We start from the raw sequence: 19911 nt of genomic DNA, 5'->3' as shown, positions 1-19911 counted from the left end.
GGGCTTTATTCGGGACGAATCCCAGGAGCGTAGTCAAAACAAGCAAAGTCCATACACGTAGATCCAGCCAAACAAATAGTAAACAAACAAAAAGCACGGTGCCGAGGGAAGAGGCAAACTCGTAGTCGGTAGACGTGCAGGGAGGTCCGGTAGCAGGAGAGCTGTCAGCGGGGCAGATGAACAGATGGACGGCAGGCAGAGGCGTAGTCGTGGGCGAAGCGGGAGTCGAAACCATGAAACAATCAGCGAAGCAAAAGTACAAAAACGGTAGGCGAGGACGTAGTCAAAAAACAAACGATGGTCACAAAACAGAAATCAATAATCAATGGTCGGTAAACAGGCTTGGATCGTAACGTGTAATCAATAGTAGTAAATGCTCAAGAGTTGCGTGGTAAACAGAGGCAGACAATTTCGCAGTGAACCGTAGCGCGACTGGGCTATAAATGTGGGTGTAGACAGGTGTAGACAATTAGTTAGAGCGTAGCAAGGACATGGAAAACAGGTGCGATGGGTGACAAGTTTAACAAGGAGATTAGTAATCGTTAGTAATAAACCTATCCTGCCCTAGCATTAGTAAATTAGTAAATGACATGCACGAGAAACGTAAGGTAACATGAACACATGATTAGTTTGTTAGTTTCTACCCAATCCTGATCTAGCGTTAGTAGTTTTAGTAAATAGACAATAGGAAACAATTAGGGAGTGAATGACAGAAAGAGAGAGAGAGAAAAGGCGGAACACAAGGTTTGCGGAAAGACATGTAAAAGTGTATGCATAAACAACGACCAGTTAACGTAACAATAAACATAAATCAAAACATAACACAAAGCGAAACTAAGACGATAACCACTCAACATAACAAGGTAATATAATCGTACGAAACATAACTAGACATGACAAGAAAATAAATCGTAACGAAACATAACTAAACAACATGACGAACCTAGACAAACATAACACATGATAAGACACTACGTGACTAAGACAACATGAATAAACATAAAACATGGCAAGACAGACGTGACAGGGCCCCCCCCCCTTAACGACCGACTCCTGGCGGTCCTTGGAATTTATCAGGGTGGTCACGATGGAAGTCTTTGATGAGCGATTTGTCCAGAATGAGACTGGGAGCGACCCAGGAACGCTCCTCAGGGCCATAGCCCTCCCAGTCAACCAAGTATTGAACCCCACGGCCCCATTTACGAATGTTCAAGAGTTTTTTAACAGTAAATGCAGGGTGATTGTCAATAATGCGGGGGGGAGGTGGTGGGGGATCCGGGGGACATATGGGGTGAGAGGATACAGGCTTAATACAGGAGACATGGAATGTGGGGTGAATCTTAAGGGAAGCAGGGAGTGACAATTTTACAGAGGAAGGATTGATGATTCTGTGGATCTTAAAGGGACCAATAAAGCGGGGTTGCAGTTTGTGGGAAGTGGCTTGGAGGGGAATGTCCTTAGTGGACAGCCAGACGGAGTCACCTGGTTTGTAGGCCGGAGCTGGAGTGCGGTGGCGATCAGCAACACGCCGATTACGATCTGCCGTGCGTAAGAGCGCGGCCTTGGCGTCCCTCCAAATCTTGGCACATCGTTTCATGTGGGTGGCGAGGGAAGGAACAGCGATCTCAGCTTCTTGGTCGGGAAACAATGGAGGTTGGTAGCCTAGAGAGATCTCGAACGGAGACTTTCCGGTGGCGGCGCATGGAAGGGTGTTGTGCGCATACTCAACCCAGGTGAGCATCTTGCTCCATGAAGCCGGATTCTGGGCAGAGACACAACGTAGCGCGGCTCCCAAATCCTGGTTGGCCCTCTCGGTCTGCCCATTGGATTGAGGGTGGTAGCCGGATGAGAGGCTGGCTGTGGCACCGAGGGCCAGGCAGAAAGCTTTCCACACTTGAGAAATGAATTGTGGGCCCCGGTCGGATACAATGTCTGAGGGGATTCCATGGATGCGGAACACTTCCTTGATAAGTACATCCGCAGTCTCTTGGGCAGTGGGTAACCCTGGCAGGGGGATGAAGTGGGCCGCCTTACTGAATCGGTCCACCACAGTGAGGATGGTGGTGTTACCCTCGGAAGGGGGAAGTCCGGTAACGAAGTCCACGCCGATGTGGCTCCAGGGTCGGCTGGGCACAGGCAGAGGTTGGAGTAGACCAGCAGGGGCTTGGTGGGAGGCCTTGCTTCTGGCACAGGTGGTACATGCCTTGATGAAGCGCCTGGTGTCAGGGATCATGGAGCTCCACCAGAATCTCCGCTTCAGCACCGCCAAGGTGCGGGTAAAGCCGGGATGGCAGGAAAGGAGGGATGAATGGGCCCATTGCAGCACCTGTGTCCGAGCGGCTGAGGGAACGTATAGGCGTAATCCGGGGTTGGATCTGGGATCGGGATCCTCCTGTAGAGCCCTCTGGATCACCGCCTCGATCCTCTACGTGACAGATCCGATAGTGCAGGAGGCAGGAAGGATGTTCACGGGAACCTCACGCTCAGAACAGGTGTTGAATTGACGGGACAGGGCGTCGGGCTTAACGTTCTTCGAACCCGGGCGGTAGGTCAGAGAAAAGTTGAACCTCCCGAAGAACAGCGCCCATCTAGCCTGTCGAGAGTTCAGCCTCTTGGCTGTCTGGAGGTATGCCAGGTTCTTGTGGTCGGTCCAAACGATGAGCGGCTTCTCGGCCCCCTCCAGCCAATGTCTCCACTCCTCCAGCGCCAGTTTGACTGCCAGCAGCTCTCAGTTTCCAACGTCATAGTTCCTCTCCGCAGGGGACAGCTTCCTGGAGAAGAAGGTGCAGGGGTGTAGTCGGTTGTCAGCGGCCGCCACCTGAGAGAGCACTGCTCCCACCCGTGTCGGAAGCATCCGTCTCGACCACAAACTGGCGGGTAGGGTCGGGGTGTACCAGGATGGGAGTGGAAGAGAACAGTCTCTTGACCTTGGTGAAGGCCGTCTCAGCTTCGGGGCTCCACCGGAATGGCAAATGCCAATAATGCCAATAATGGAATGGCACCGCAGGGGACGTGAGCTTGGTTAGGGGGGAGACCACTTGACTATAGGATCTGATGAACCTTCGGTCGAAGTTGGCGAATCCCAAGAAGCGTTGGAGCTGCTTACCTGAGGTGGGTGTGGGCCAGTCGGTAACTGCCAGAATCTTCTTGGGATCCGCCCTGATCCGTCCCCTCTCAAGGATAAACCCCAGGAACTCAACTGTGTCGGAGTGGAAGACGCACTTCTCCGCCTTGACGAATAATCTGTTCTCAAGGAGTCTCTGTAGAACTTGCCTGACGTGGTGCTCATGATCTTTGGCATTGGTGGAGTAGATCAAGATGTCATCCAGGTAGACGAACACATGGCGACCCAACAAGTCCCAAAGAACATCATTCACCAGGGTCTGGAACACAGCAGGAGCATTGGTGAGGCCGAATGGCATGACCAGGTATTCGAAGTGTCCGAGAGAGGTGTTGAAGGTGGTCTTCCATTCATCGCCCTCACGGATACGGACCAGGTGGTAAGCGTTGCGGAGATCCAACTTGGTGAAGATGGTGGCCTCGTGAAGTGGGTGGAACGCGGAGTCCATCAGGGGCAGAGGATACTTGTTCCTCACCGTGATGTTGTTCAGCTCCCTGTAGTCGATGCACGGGCGTAGGGAGCCATCCTTCTTCTGGACGAAGAAGAATCCCGCACCGACGGGAGAGGAAGATGGACGAATTAGTCCGTTAGCCAGGCAGTCACGGATGTATTTCTCCATAGCCTCCCTTTCAGGTCTGGAGACGTTGTATAGGCGACTTGAGGGAAGTGACGAACCGGGAAGGAGCTTGATGGCACAGTCGTAGGGTCGATGAGGCGGCAGTGACTGAGCTTGGGTCTTGGAGAACACTGTGCCCAGGTCATGGTAAGGAGAGGGGACCCTCTCCAGGGAGGGTTTGGGAGTCTGTGGTAGAGCTGGCACTCCCTCTGCTGGTGGTGGGGCGGAACGCAAGCAGGACAGATGGCACTTAGGATCCCATGCTTGCACTTGGTTAGAACTCCAGTTGATCATGGGGTTGTGTTTCTGGAGCCAAGGTAATCCCAAGATGAGTTGGTCATTAGGGGACTGGATGACGCGGAACTGGATCATCTCCCGATGGTTCCCAGAAATGATCAGTTGTAAGGGAATGGTGATGTGCGTCATGCGGCAGAAAGTCCTTCCATCCAGCGACCGCGCATTCTCAGGGTGGGGTAGAGGGAGGGTGGGGATGTTCAGTTCAGACACCAACACTTCGTCGATGAGGTTGGCGTCTGCTCCAGAATCCACCAACGCGTTAATCCGGGTTGTTCTGTCGGGGAGAATTAACAGCGTGGTGAGCGTGGGACGATGGTCGTCTCTGTCAGAACCCTCATGCCTGTCGACTGCTCTCACCTCTACTGGTCGCCTGGTCCTGAAGGGGCACCGAGCCTGGGTGTGATCCGGCCTCCCACAGTAGAAGCACAAGCCGGTGGTTCTGCGGCGTGCTCGTTCCTCGGTAGAGATCCTGGTACCAGCCCGGGACAGGTCCATGGGTTCGGGTCCCTCCGACTGCTGCTCCTTTAGTCGAGGACTTGGCCCCTGCCTGGGGTACGGGTTGCCGGGAAGGATCGGTCTCTCCGGCCGGCGTTGTCTGGCACGGTTGTCCAGTCCCATCACATAGCCTATCCGACGGTCGTCGCTGTTGTAGGTCTGGGGCTGTTGCTTGAAAACAAACTCGCATTGGAGTAGGAACGCCTTGCACCTCTCAGGTTCTCCACCGAACCTCTCCGGAGGGGGTTGTTGGGGCTCCCGGAATTGCCAGGCTCCCGAGGGGTTGACCGCCGGGGAAGTGGGTGGGTTCCTCCCCTGGTTGTGGCAGGACCGCGACGGCGAGCCTCCTCATCTCTGCACACAGTTCACAAATCTCCAGGTGAAGCTCGGAGATTCCTTGTGAATGCTGCCGGACGATGGCTCCTTGTTCCTGGAGGGCGTGGAACATGGCAGTTGAGTCAGCAGGGTCCATAGTGGCAAAATTGTTCTGAGACGGGTGCGTGGGGGTTGGACCCAAAATGCACGACTCAGAAACAATAGTAATATAAAGACCCCTCAGGGCTTTATTCGGGACGAATCCCAGGAGCGTAGTCAAAACAAGCAAAGTCCATACACGTAGATCCAGCCAAACAAATAGTAAACAAACAAAAAGCACGGTGCCGAGGGAAGAGGCAAACTCATAGTCGGTAGACGTGCAGGGAGGTCCGGTAGCAGGAGAGCTGTCAGCGGGGCAGATGAACAGACGGACGGCAGGCAGAGGCGTAGTCGTGGGCGAAGCGGGAGTCGAAACCATGAAACAATCAGCGAAGCAAAAGTACAAAAACGGTAGGCGAGGACGTAGTCAAAAAACAAACGATGGTCACAAAACAGAAATCAATAATCAATGGTCGGTAAACAGGCTTGGATTGTAACGTGTAATCAATAGTAGTAAATGCTCAAGAGTTGCGTGGTAAACAGAGGCAGACAATTTTGCAGTAAACAGTAGCGCGACTGGGCTATAAATGCGGGTGTAGACAGGTGTAGACAATTAGTTAGAGCGTAGCAAGGAAATGGAAAACAGGTGCGATGGATGACAAGTTTAACAAGGAGATTAGTAATCGTTAGTAATAAACCTATCCTGCCCTAGCATTAGTAAATTAGTAAATGACATGCACGAGAAACGTAAGGTAACATGAACACATGATTAGTTTGTTAGTTTCTACCCAATCCTGATCTAGCGTTAGTAGTTTTAGTAAATAGACAATAGGAAACAATTAGGGAGTGAATGACAGAAAGAGAGAGAGAGAAAAGGTGGAACGCAAGGTTTGCGGAAAGACATGTAAAAGTGTATGCATAAACAACGACCAGTTAACGTAACAATAAACATAAATCAAAACATAACACAAAGCGAAACTAAGACGATAACCACTCAACATAACAAGGTAATATAATCGTACGAAACATAACTAGACATGACAAGAAAATAAATCGTAACGAAACATAACTAAACAACATGACGAACCTAGACAAACATAACACATGATAAGACACTACGTGACTAAGACAACATGAATAAACATAAAACATGGCAAGACAGACCTGAAACGTGACAGATGTCAAACAATGAGTGGGGTCAAATTGACCCCAAACATAATAGGAGGGTTAAACAATGTAGTTATGCAATCAGAAGTCAAAATCTAAATTAAGCACTACACATTTATTACAGCAAAACAGTAAATAAAATAAAATAAAATAAAATAATATGATGTGTGTTTTATAGTAAAAATGAATGGTTCAGGCTGAAGAAATCCAGTCTCTCTGGACTGTGAAGTAGGAACCGGTGCAGATTTATTGATGAGCAGCAGAAAAATATTGATTTAGGGTTTACAATTCAATGAAGATGGTTTATCACAGGGGATCTGGTGAGGGTGGGTCAATTGATTTTGACCCTATGGACACGGGTGCATATGAAGACAAGGAATAAGGCAACATGTTGTGCATAGGTGCAAAGGCAGCAGAAAATGGTCAAATGCGTTGCTGATTTCTGGTTCTGCTTTCGCATGATTGCAGGTACAGAGTGCATGGATGATGCGCTCAGAGAGGCTATCCACCATGGTGCATTGTGCCAGATGGAAATATAATGTATGGTAAAGAAAAAGAATTGATGGAAATTACAATACAAATTTATTGATACGAACCTCTCCTACAATTTACACACAAACGTAATACTTATTTGCAGCTTTTGTAAATAAATTTTATAACACCGTGGCTCACTGGCCATCACATGCCAAATTCACCGTTTTCTGTCGAGGTATACAAGTCAACTTGGTTTATCATATCAGTAAATTTGTGCAGGTTATACTTTATCATTTTCTCAGACTCCCTCTTCATAGTGGTGAGGAAGATAATTCGGGAACGTGAGAAAAACTGACTGAGCGAATAGACCTTATCAAAATGGCAGGCACTTCACAGCTCAAAGGACTCTTGCAGTCTTGACATGCGCAAACTAAGGCAGTTGCAAGAAGCCCCGCGTGGAACTCGCGACGATAATATCTGGCGGCGTTTCAGCAACGGCACCTGTGGAAACAAATTTAAGCATGACGCTATCCCATAACACCGCTGGTAACCTCAACATGTAAAGGAATGAGGGAATTGCCTAGAATGTCAGCGCTGATTAAGGTACTTTTCAAAAGCATATCACCGTAATTCATTCATTATTTTAGAACCCTTTTGTGCATTAAATTCTTACCTGGAAGAAAAACTCTCGTGGGTGGGTTCGGTCGTGCACATTCAATTTGATGTCCATTCATGTTACATTACTTCGATTTGCGGTTTTAAAGGTGTACACTGAAGCCTATAAAAAATACAGTTGACTTCCAGTTTTATTGAATCGGGCATGTGAAAGAGAGAAATAAGCATTCAAAATATAATTATTTTTTGCATTCTTGCAGAACTGTTGTGCAGAAATACACTAACCTGCCAGTATTAGTGGGTGCGCTGTCACCACCGTGGAAACTCGTGTTGTTGGTACAGTAGGCTGCAACACCACGTCAGAAAGCAATGGTCAAGCAGCTTACTCGATTTAATGCGCATTAGTATGACATGACAGTATTTACATTTTACTGAGCCAAAAGGAATATGCGTGATGAAGTTGCCTTTTGTTTAGATTTACAATTCCTCTTCAAGCTTGTTTTCTCTTTAAGTTACCTGTCAATTTAAGTGTATTACAAAAGTTGCCGTTGTTACAGCCTTGGCATTTGCTTTCTGCTGTTGCTGAATTATGTAGCCTAACCTATTGAAAAGAGACATAACATGGACACGCAATTCTAAACTGAAAGGACAACTTAACGCACAGTAGAAAAGGGCAGGGACACATTCGCTCTATTTACTGTGGCGTCGATTGGGGGGAATTATTACGGCCGCCAGTAAAGCGTTTTCAGATTGTCTTGTATAGCCTATGCTTACACCTGAAGCGAACCTGACATAGAAAAAGTGAGCTTACGTAGCCTATCGTCCTGGGAGCTAATATAAAAAAATGGAAAATACACAGCTGAAAACATCTCAAAGGGAGATCTAGAATGGAAAGTACTGCAGTTCCTGACTTGAAAGCCGTTTTGATGTAATGTCCTCCGTGGTTTCAACATCGGCGCATTGATAGTAAATTAAACTAGATTAGATCAGATTAAATTAATTAATTAATCTAATAAATTAGATTAGATGAAATTAAACAGGCGCGACTTTATTCACAGATTTCGAAAGCTGAATAAAATGCACCAATTTTATGAATTTAGTAGGCTATTTCGCTTGCCTTTATTGCACTTGTATCTTAGTTCAAAGCTTGTGAGGCAATGGCAGTGCTTTATTCCATTGAGTTATCTTTACAACGATTAAACTGATTTTATGAAATTTAACTAGGATCATTTAAATGGTCTGATATGATTAAAGATAATGCTATCAAGTTGGGCAAAAGTGGATGTCCAGTGGTAGGCCTACTACTACTATTTGATGTTTATGTCAATTTTAGACGAACTGATGAACTGATAATATACTGTATTTGGGGTAATTCCCAAAGAACACGGAAGAGAAAATGCCTTTGTGACGGCAGAGGGGTGGTGACTGAAAGTATATCCCACCTCGCAGAAGGATTAAATATGAGAAGGTTGGACAAGGTCATGGTTTTGTAGGTATAGAGAAATACAAGGAGCTGGATCCTCCAAAGAACAATTTTTAGAGGGAAAATATATTTTGCCCTGAATAATATAGTGTTTTGTTTGTAAATATACTATCCATTCTCCACAACTACTGTAGGGAAATTATGGAAATTATGGGCGAATACCAATATTCGTCTGGACATGTTGGCCGATGACACAATGATGAAGGATAGCCTGACCGTTAATGTCTTTATTTTACAAGGACTATACACATTGGTCAACATCACTGTTCTGTTAATGTGCCAGATTTAGCCAAATGTGCTCATTTCCGTCTTCTGTCCCTGGGCAGGATGATGTTAACACCTTGATGATAACAGAGTATTTGCAAGGTTTACTTGCCTTTTACTTTTTTTTTTTTGCAAATGGTGGATTAGTGAGTGGTGATCCTCTGGTGATTACAGCAAACAAACTTTGTTAAACATCTGTAGTGTGCCCAAATCTCTGTTGTTCTTGTATGCAGTCTGTTTCTCTTGTAGACCATACTTCCTCATCGGAATCGCCTTTTTTTGTTTAAATTATTCAAATATTTTTGACCAGTGGTGTCACCATCATTACTTATCAAAAACAAAAATGTATCTATGTTTTGCAATTAGCCTAATAATTTGAGAAAATGCTTTTTTGCCTGATATTTTGTGTAATTTGGGCATTGTGTGGATTTTGAGTAAGTGCAGACGTGAAAAATATATTTTTAATCTTTTAAAAACAAAAGATCCACAATGTATTTCTGCATATTTTTACAGCAGAAATATGAATTCTATGATGCATTGTTTAAGGGATTTTAGGGGTCCTCACTTCTGTTATGCATACAGTGCTCTGTTCCCTTGATTGCAATTTGGTGTATTCACATAATGGGCTTTGATTGCTAGTTTGCATATATGGAAATGTTCTATGGTTTGGCAATGGGTATGTGTCAGGTGCATATTGCAAGTGTACAATTGCTTTGAATAAATCAAAAGTATAAGAGTTTGACTATGATCCCATTACAATGAGGTAAAGTCTGTTTGTGCTGCTGTACAGAACAACTAGTTTTCACTTTTAATATCAGCAAAAAGCATATTGAAGGTGGCCACAGTGTTGTGACAGTGAGAAATGCCAATGGTTTCTTATTTGTTACATCAATGCAAAATTATGTTATTCATAAAGACTGTTATCACAGCTGACAAAATTACTTCTGTCTTTAAAGGTGGAACTGCCTGTTTTTTTTACTATGCCCAAATGTGCCATTGTTTTCTCCTAGAAGTAATTCGCAGGTCCAGTACATTTAGAGAACTTTCTGGAAATCGGCTGTAAAGGCAAAGTGGGAAGCAAGCTGCATTTGGTGAAATGTAAGCAATGAAAGAGAAGAGGCAGGAAAATCAAATTGCTATCTATACAGGAAATTAGGTCAACAGAGCTGTAGAGTTCCTTTGTTCTAGACTCATCCATTGTGCACTCAATTCAGTTAAATGAAAGGATGGTAATGAAAGGTTTGCTGGTGATGTTCTGAGCTCAGATGAACACCCCTATACTGATGTGTGACATATGTCCCTTTTAAGCAGAGTGAAGGGGTACAAATGAATGCTGTTAAATATATCTTTGTTGCACAACAATTGCAGTCACAAAAAAATTAATAGCAAGATAAATTTAGTTGAATCTCTTATTGTGGGAAAGTACAGAAACAGACTGTTTTATCCCTGTGAACCACGTGCACAATGTAGTGTGACGAACATCTATTCAATGGACTTCATGTTCAGTATTTTCAGTGTTCGTTTTGTCACCATTCAGAGAGCTTACGTTAAAATAGTGCCTTTTATCAATTTATTGGAGTTGGTATTATTATTTTTGGAAATACCACGTTTTAGTCTTGTAAATGGTGTTTTTAAATATACTTTTTGGGTCTTTAGCTAGCCAGTTTTAGCTAGTCAGTTTTAACTAGCGATTAGCAAAGTATATCTTTTTTAATCCCGCACTCAAATGTTTGCTTAACTTTTTATTCAATATTGAGCTGGTGATTGACATTAGCCACTTAGAACACTAACAAGATTATGTTTGCGAGTTATAAACATCTGTGATTAAGAACCTATTGCTAGCAGGGCTAAGTTGACACATCACTTTTTTAAAAGATCTGTATGAACTGTTGATCAGTACACAGTACCCCTAGGATCACTGCATAGTATGAGAACAACCACAAACAATTAAAGCAGAAATAGATAAATAAAATAAAATTATAAAGGAGAAAAAAACAAAGGCAAACTGAATATGATCCACAAAAACTGTAAATTGGCTTTTGAGTAGGCTGATCATGCCATGAAATTAGCAATAAGCCATAGACTGGACTGCAACTTCTGCCTTTAGACCTGGGTTGAGTAGGCGGCTGGCGAAAAGGCAAATGGCGGACTTGACTTGTTTGACCGGAAAACTGCAATAAGCTACTCCAAAATAGCAATGCACTGCTCGCTCTTGACTGAAACACGCAGTGGCTCTGCTCCCGCTTTGGCACGTGGCCAGTCCCAAAATTACTTTTGTTGTTACAGTTGTTGGGATTTGGTTGTTGGGAAGCACTTTAAAGATTAAATGCTGGATCTTTTTTTCCCCTCCACAGGCTACTGTGCATTGTGCCCACATCAGCACGTAACAGCTAGCTTGGCCATTCGTTGACACAATGGCGCCAGGCTGATTTCCCTCCCACTGATTCAGTTCTTGCACTGGAATACCTCTGTACTTCTTTAAACTGTACTGTCTCTCTTTTCCCCTTAGGTGTTGCCAAGGATACTGCAGACGTACTGCTGCATCTTACCTGACACAAACACAGGTAATAGGCAAGCGTCTGATGAATGAAAAGATGCATTTAAAAAAGAATAAAAGAAATGCCTACTAATCCCACCCTCTACTATCCCAATAGGTGTCACTCTCTGGTCTGACACTGCCACTTATGCCTAAATTACTGGTGTTTTAGTCTTTCTCGTTTTCAGTTTTAATCTTTCAGTGTGGATCTTCAGAGAACTGTATGAAAAACAATCAAAAGGTAAAAGTACAATAATTAAAAACATTAAGTGTAAATTGTTAATAAGAGCACAATTATATATGGAAGAAGAAACTTGGCAATGACGTTGCCACATTTTGACCAAATCTGATCACATTATGATGGACGTACACTCAGTGAGTAATTTATTAGGTAGACCTGTACACCAGCTTGTTAATGCAAATATTTAATCAGCTAATAATTTTGCAGCAGCTAAATGCATAAAAGCATGCTGATGTGGTCAAGAGGTTCAGCTGTTGCTCAGACAAATGTCAGAAAGGGGAAGGAACATGATCTAAGTGACTTTGAACGTGGAATGATTGATGGTGCCGGACAGGGTGGTTTGACTATCTCAGAAACCGCTGATCTCCTGTGATTTTCACACAAAGCAGTCTCTAGTGTTTGCAGAGAATGGTGTGTAAAACAAAAAACACCCAGTGAGCAACAGTTCTGCAGGTAAAATGCGTTGTTAATGAGACAGGTCAGAGGAGAAGGGCCAGAATGCACTAAGTGTCAAACCTCTAATTGGATAGGCTACAGCAGCAGAAGACCAGTAAGTCAAAAGTCTAATAATACCAAATAAAGTGCTCAGTGAATGTATGTGTCTTTTCATAATGTATGTAGGTTCTGGTGTGCTTTCAGTCTGGGTTAAATGTAACCGCTCCCCATGATCAGAAGCTTTACATTCAATTCTAGATATTTCTACAATCACAACTATGTTATATGGCACTATGTTATATTTGCAAATGCACACTTTCAATCTGAATTTTTTTGTTTTGAGAGAAACCATTTGGTTTGGAATCACTGTAATGTTCAGTTGTACTTTATATATTTTTTTCGGTTTGGGTTAGAAAATGTTTAAAAGAATATGATTAAAGGCCTGTCTGCATTTCCTACGAGGTTTCGACTTCAAGTAAAACAATTGCAATTTTGGTAGAGGTATGCATATTTTAGGGTCCAACTGCTATTGTTTCATGCTGTTTGTAAAACCACTTCCCATGTGACATGACATGTTTTTGTATACTTCTTGGATGACGTTGCTAAATGTTAAGACAGAGAGCTCACCACAGGAAGGGGGGGGGGAGGGGATTTGGCTCTGGGGGCACCAACGTCATTTCTCTTTGCAAACAGTTTGTGGACCTTTTAGATACGAAAACCAGGAAGAGACCGCTGATGCATATGGCCCTTTATATATTTGTAATAGTTCTGTATATTTGCACTTTGCACAGTGCCTTGTATAGAATTTAAGGGCAGATGTGTGAGTCTTCTTATTTCTGAGTTGGGCTATGAATCTGCATGGTCCCAGCACGATGCTGCTCTTGGGGAGATCTGCTGTACTTTTGAAGCTCTGAGAGGCCTTCCAAAGGAGTTAGATCATATTGTCATTTAGACAGGTTTCATGCATGTACAAAGATATTATCAAGGTGTGGAAAAATGCTAGTACTGGGCATAATACTTACTCAGTACTCAAATGGCCAATGCTTCACACAACCTTCTGTTCTGTCTCGTATGTTAAGGAAAGATTACCGATCTTGTACATTGCAGATAGATCTGTATCATCAGTGTTTCTTGTCAAAAAAGAAGACAATAGAAAAAGTTTTAAAACGTTTTAAAATTTGATATGGCCATTCCTCTAACTGTCTTGGGTCTTCAATTTGTGCAATATTATTTTTCAATGCAACATTCTGGTCCAAAGCGCTACCAGTCATTTTCATCCTTTGTACCTATTAGGAGGTTTGTTTGGTGTGTCTATGTTTAATCATGTTGTAAACTGAAGTATACCTCATTTAAGTTTAGCTTGTTACTGTTTGATGAGAGCCATGGTTCAGTTATACCCAGGTGCATTGTACAAAGCAATTATTTTTTAAATTCTACTTTTTCATTTGATGTGATGCAATGTGTTGTTACACGCTAGATTTTAGATTATTAGAATTTTTTTTGTAGTGAGGATCAGTACACTTAAGTGCTTAAGAACATATCTGCTAGCGATAAGAATAGTGCTCATGAATACTAGGATGCTTCATTGCAGAAGAAGCTTAAATAATGGCAAGCAGCTCAGAGCATGTTGGCCTGTTGGCATACTGCGTTTCAGTGCTTGGTTTGTAAGGTCTGAAGGTGGGTATGTGAATGACCTTGAGTGGGCATGCGTAGTCACAAGCAGAAGGACGCTTGACCTCTGCTATGAATGAGTTCCATCACATCAGCAAAGTTCATTCCCATAGGACACATCTCATGGCAACAGTATGTAGTAATGTATGTATGTATATAGCAACGGCAGGAGAGTAGGTTCCTGGACGTTTTGCCTGTGGAACAGTTATGTGGTATAGTGGTTAGGGGTCTGGACTTTGTGACAAAAATGTGTATAGGCTTCTGGGATGCTGCTGCTGAACTTTTGAGCAAAGCTCAAGCACATGTCCTTACATTTACATTTTTGTCAGTGTGAAGACATTTCTGCTTTTAATCTAAAGTGATTTACAAGTGCATAAGTTCCTCAACAAGTGAAAAGCATCAAATTCATGAATAGCAAAGCACTCACAGGCATCATAATCATAAATAAATATCATAGTAACAGGCATGAACATGCAGCCCGACTGCCTGCTGCTGGTAATGTGGGGACCACAAGGTGATCAGAGTGGGCAGACCGGAGGGGTCTTGCTGAGATATAAGGTGCTATTAGAATCTAGATGTACAGTAAGGTGGGGCAGTCCCCTTCTCAGCCTAGTGGAGTGACATTAACCAACCTGGGCTGACTAGAGGGCTGCAGCATTTTGGACCAGCTGGAGGGGCTTGATGGCAGAGGCTGGGAGACCAGCCAGGAGAGAGTTGCCGTAATTCAGACGAGAGAGGACGAGAGCCTGGACTCAAGTTCCGGCATACATTGTGGAAGAAGAACGTGCTGGCACTGGCAATGAAGGATATGTGTGCAGCAGAGTTGGGTTGTCCACATGGGTCACCCCAGGATTCTTGAGAGAAGAAGGTTGAAAAGGGTTAGAGGCAGCTGCGTTAATCTTGTGAAAGAAGGGAGATTTAGCCTGGCAGGGAATTGAACTGAATCGCCTACCTCACCTGAGGAAAAGAAACACACCTCTCTTTGCTCTACAGTCCTAACAAATAGCAGTTGCTGTTACAGAAATTCCACTCCAATGACTTGTAATCCGAGTTTAAAAACGGCAGAGTTTTCTGTTTAGTCTTCAGTTAATATCCAAACATAATATAAATGACTGGTGTTAAAACTACCCTGGATAAGGGCGCCTGCTAAGCACATTTTTATTGAAATAATGATAATGATAACAATCACAAATGCAATGTTACACGCTTCTTGCATTTAATAGTAATGTTCTGCCTGAATTTCTGAGCTACACCATGAGGTGGCGATATTTTCCTGCATGTGGTTATGCATTTCAAACAGTTCAACCACAGTTTTTTTTCTAACCTGGAAAAATGGTGAGCGGTTACTTCTTAAGCAGGGAGAGACTGTTATATTCAATATTTTAAAATGAAATCCAAACCGTATCAATAGCGCATGACATGATGATGAACAAAATATAGAGAAGTGTATATTTTTATTGTACACATGGAATTGCCTAACAAAAACAGGCATCTACCAAAGAAAACATTACCTTCCACAATACAGTAAACACATTGCAATCTAACAATATTGGGGCCTCTTTTCATATAATATGATATTATATTTAATATTGGGATTCATAGATTGCTGGATTGAGACAACTAGATTGTGAATGTGTCCAGGACACTGGAGGACTCACTGTGCTGAGTGCTATGGAGCAGTTAATGACCACAGGCACGCCTTGATTTGAATGTCTCATACAGCACAATGTCTACAATAGTCACAATAGTCAGCTGCCACAGTTGGCTAGAGGAAACATGAAGAAAAGCACTGTCAAATTAAATAATTGCATTAACAAGCTGGTGTACAGGTCTACCTAATAAAGGGTGCAGTGAGTGTATCTATATGTGACACTTCTCTCAACAAAAAAAACTGACAAATATTCACACAGTTTACCATCCCTTTCCAATAATAACATTAGTGTTGTCTTCCATATTGTTTTATGAGACTGGCGACCATATTGAGTAGCATATTCCTCTATACAGAATCTTTAAAGATCTTTCAGATCCTTTGCTCTGTGTTGGGGACACATTTTGTAATTACATTAATGTCTGATGATTGAGATGAACATTCCAAATAGTAACTTTATTTCTTGGTCAATTCTGAGGTATTACAGTGTTACTTATAGACTTCTGTAAGGCACTGTGGATAAGAACATCTACTGTAAAGATCCATTTAAAGCCAGGTTTGAACTTCCTGACAGAGTGAACAAGCTTTTTGGTCAAAATGTCACAGTACTTGCTGGAAAACATAATTCCTTTGACCTTAACAAGAACCCCATAACCAGTAGCTCAAAACAACCACCCAACATAAAAGGTTTACAACCACATTTGGCCATATGAATGATGTTCTCTTCAACAGAAGCATCTTCCTTCCAAAAAAAGCTATATGGTACAGTAACACTTGGATCCAATACAGTTTTGCAAAGTAAATGCGTTTTTGATTGCCCTCAAATGATGCCCTTTTTGTGGCAACTCCTCCAAAAATTATATTGGCATGGAGGTGGTATCTGGTGGTAGACGTGTTGACTATGTCTCCAAGGTGTACCCAAATTGAATGAATCTCCAATTTTGGCTCTTTCACTGCTCTTTGAGGCAAGCTACGATACTGTCATCTGCCAAGCAGGTTTACCACTGTTCCAGTGGTTTTATACTTATTAAAGGTTGACTTACAGTGCCCTCCATAATGTTTGGGACAACGACCCATCATTTATTTATTATTTAACTTCAATTTGAGATTTGTAATAAAAACATCACATGTGCGCATTGTCAGATTTATACATTTATACATTTAGATTTCACCATGTAGAAATTACAGCAGTGTTTATACATAGTCCCCCCATTTCAGGGTTCCATAATGTTTGGGACACAGCAATGTTATGTAAATTAAAATAGACATGTTTAGTTTTTCGTTGCATATCGTTTGCATGCTATGACTTCCTGATCTCTGTGACGTATCAACACCAACAGAGTCTGAATATCTTATTTTCAAGTTGACCTACAAGCGATACTATTGCATTTGAATGGATCACTATGCTGATACTATGGAGGGCACTGTAGTAGTGAAAAGTGGTATCTGTTGGAAGATTAAGTGAGTGAACAATCTGGCACATCTTTTTGAGGGAAACATTTTTTTCTGAGAAAGTGAATTGTGTAAAATAATATAATCAGTCTTGGGATCAAAAAAAGGAATATGAGACGAATCAATTTAATCGTATTTGCATGCGTATATATTTTACCATTTTATGGAGATTGCTGTTCTTGTGTTGAGTCTTCCCCATTTGCAGCTGTGCGAAATTTATGGTGTTTCCTTTGGCATGGATTGTTCAAACATTGAAGTGAGTGTCTAGTCATGGTTAGACCAGATAACAAACTATTTTTGAAATACAACTAATCTTTAAGCAGAGAAAACAGAATAATTCTTTACACAGACAGAAGTTTCAAAAGTCTTTAAAAAGAAAGAAGCCACTAGTGGGCTCGGAAATAAACACTGTACAAGTAAAATCTCTGAAACAACGATCAGAAACATCACCAGCATTCTTCAGAGGGCAGGGGTCAAAATATCAGCAGCCACAGTATGCAGAGGTCTTTGTGAGCAGAATTACAGAGTGTACAATGCATGATCCAATCTTCTCATAGGCAGCAGGAATTGAAAGGCCAAATTAGAATTTGCCAAAGAATACAGAGAGCTAAGCATAAGATAAGCCTTCTGAAACAAAGTTTTGTTGACAGATTAGACGAAAGAATCAAAATGATGGAAAGCCAGAAGTCTGGAGAAAGGACAGAACAGCTCATGATCCAAAGCACCCCCTCATCTGTGAAATATAGAGGAGGAAGTGCCATGGCTTCAGCTTATTTGGCAGCTCATGGAACAGCCTCACTTGTTGTTATTGATTATGTAATGGAGGATGGCAGCAGTAGCATGAATTTGGAATGTCCAAAGAAATTCCTCCAAACCTCATCCAACACCATCACTGCATCCTGCAGCAAGGCAATGACCTGAAACACACTGCCTATGCAACCAAAACATTCATCACTAGGGAGAAAGTGGAAAGATTGGCCGAGACTGTCACCTGATTTTAAATCCAAATATCTAACTGAGCTTGCATTTCACTTCCAAAAGACAGTCCGAAATTTCCAAAAACAAAGATTGACAACTGTGGGGGATTCCTGGCTAAATTCACAATCTGGCTTTCTGAACCTGCCACATAATCATCCCTCAGTTTATTTGGCTAAAAATTGTCCTCTACCTCACCAACTTCGCTGATGGTGGTGAGCCTTCTGGCACAAAATGGTGGCTGTGCATCAACCAGATGGGTGCTACACATTGGTGGTGTTGAGGGAAGCTTCATCACTGTAAAGTGCTTTGAGTGTGAGAAAGTGCCATGTCAACACAAGGAATTGGTATTATTATGATTATTATGATGATGATTATGATGATGATGATGATGATGATGATGATGATGATGATTATTATTATTATTATTATTATTATTATTATTATTATTATTATTATTATTAACTGAAAGTGTTCATGACTCTACAATGGAAAGAGACAAAAATGGGTTTAATGTGTGGGTAGCAAGTTAAAAACCATTTATAACTACGAGAAACATCAACGCTAATATTTCCTAAAAACATGAAGCGTTTCAAAAACATTATACCAGCAGTCAAACATGGTGGTGGTAGTGTGATGGTGTGGTGATGATTTCCTGCCTCAAGACATGGATGACTTACCATTATTGAAAGAAACCCAATAGAGATGCTGTGGCATGACCGGAAATTAGAAGTTCATGTTGAATTAAAGTAGTTTTGCAAAGACGAGTGGGAAAAAATTCCTCCACAGTGATGTGAAAGACTGATATCAAATTGTAGGAAACATTTTGTTGCAGTTTTTTCTGTTAAAGGTGGTGCAACTAGTTGGCACTGTATGGATGATAGTGCCCATCCTTTCCTCATTTTCATCCTCTGGGCCCTTCCCTCACATTCATTTAGTCTGGAAGGATTGTAATGCTAATGTGATTTTAAAGGTTTCAAATGGAACAAAATGAACATGCTTTTAATTATGTCAATTCTGATATGCCTGTTGGTATATTTACTTGTGCTACAGTCAAGCAAGTCTCTGGGGAAAATGTATTTGTCAAGCAATGCTTCTTCCTTGGAAGCAGAGAGTGAAAATCCTGGGTTGCACTGTAATGTGTTAATTAAAGATCACCTTATTTAAATAAGGGGCAAATAACAAGACCATGTAACACTGATGAAATGTGCCTCTTGAATTAAATTCAGCCTGTTTCTAAGAGCAGTTCTGTATCACATGCAAGCAATTCAAGCTTCTGTCTAAAATTTACTCTCTGATTTCCACAACATACGGCATGAAATGTTATGCTCTTTTTACGAACCATCTAGCCAATTTAATGTGATTATTTGAAAGCCAACCTGATTTGGAAATGTATCTGATTTCTACATTGTTTTATTATTTTTATTATTTTTATTTTAACATAAAGGGTGACATTCTTTACTTTTATCCTCATTAATCTTTATATCTCAAATATGAGTATTGACTTGATTATTCCTATATAGATTGAGGGCACTCAGAGGCAGGTGGAGATTAAAGTTAGAAACCAGTTTTGTGCTTTTCTAGGCATAAATATTGTCATGCTATACTCCGTATTTTAGCAGCTTGTCTGTTCTGGATATATGATTGGAAATTAGTTATATTCAAGCAACACCTGAAATTTCCATCAATATTTTCAGATCATAGTTTATCAATGACATGGGTTGGCATGACCCTTGCACATCCTTAGACATGATGGTTTTAATTGGTTTAGTTTCCCAGCATATGGAAGCCAACATGTCATTTTCACACAAGTGATGATTAATCTGTGATGATTAAACTGCAAGGTCTTGTAAAACCAATTTATATACCCACAATAGTCACTGTTATTGTGAGTGGATATAGCCTCTGTAATTTAGAAATCTGTGAAAGGTTTTTCTCATTTCTTTGATGCCACCTCTGGCAACATAAAAAAAATATCTGCAGATATTATTTCATATACTCATCTCC

This window comes from Conger conger, chromosome 5 (assembly GCF_963514075.1).
Source record: "Conger conger chromosome 5, fConCon1.1, whole genome shotgun sequence".
NCBI classification, from domain to species: Eukaryota; Metazoa; Chordata; class Actinopteri; order Anguilliformes; family Congridae; genus Conger; species Conger conger.
This window is presented reverse-complemented; position numbering follows the sequence as displayed.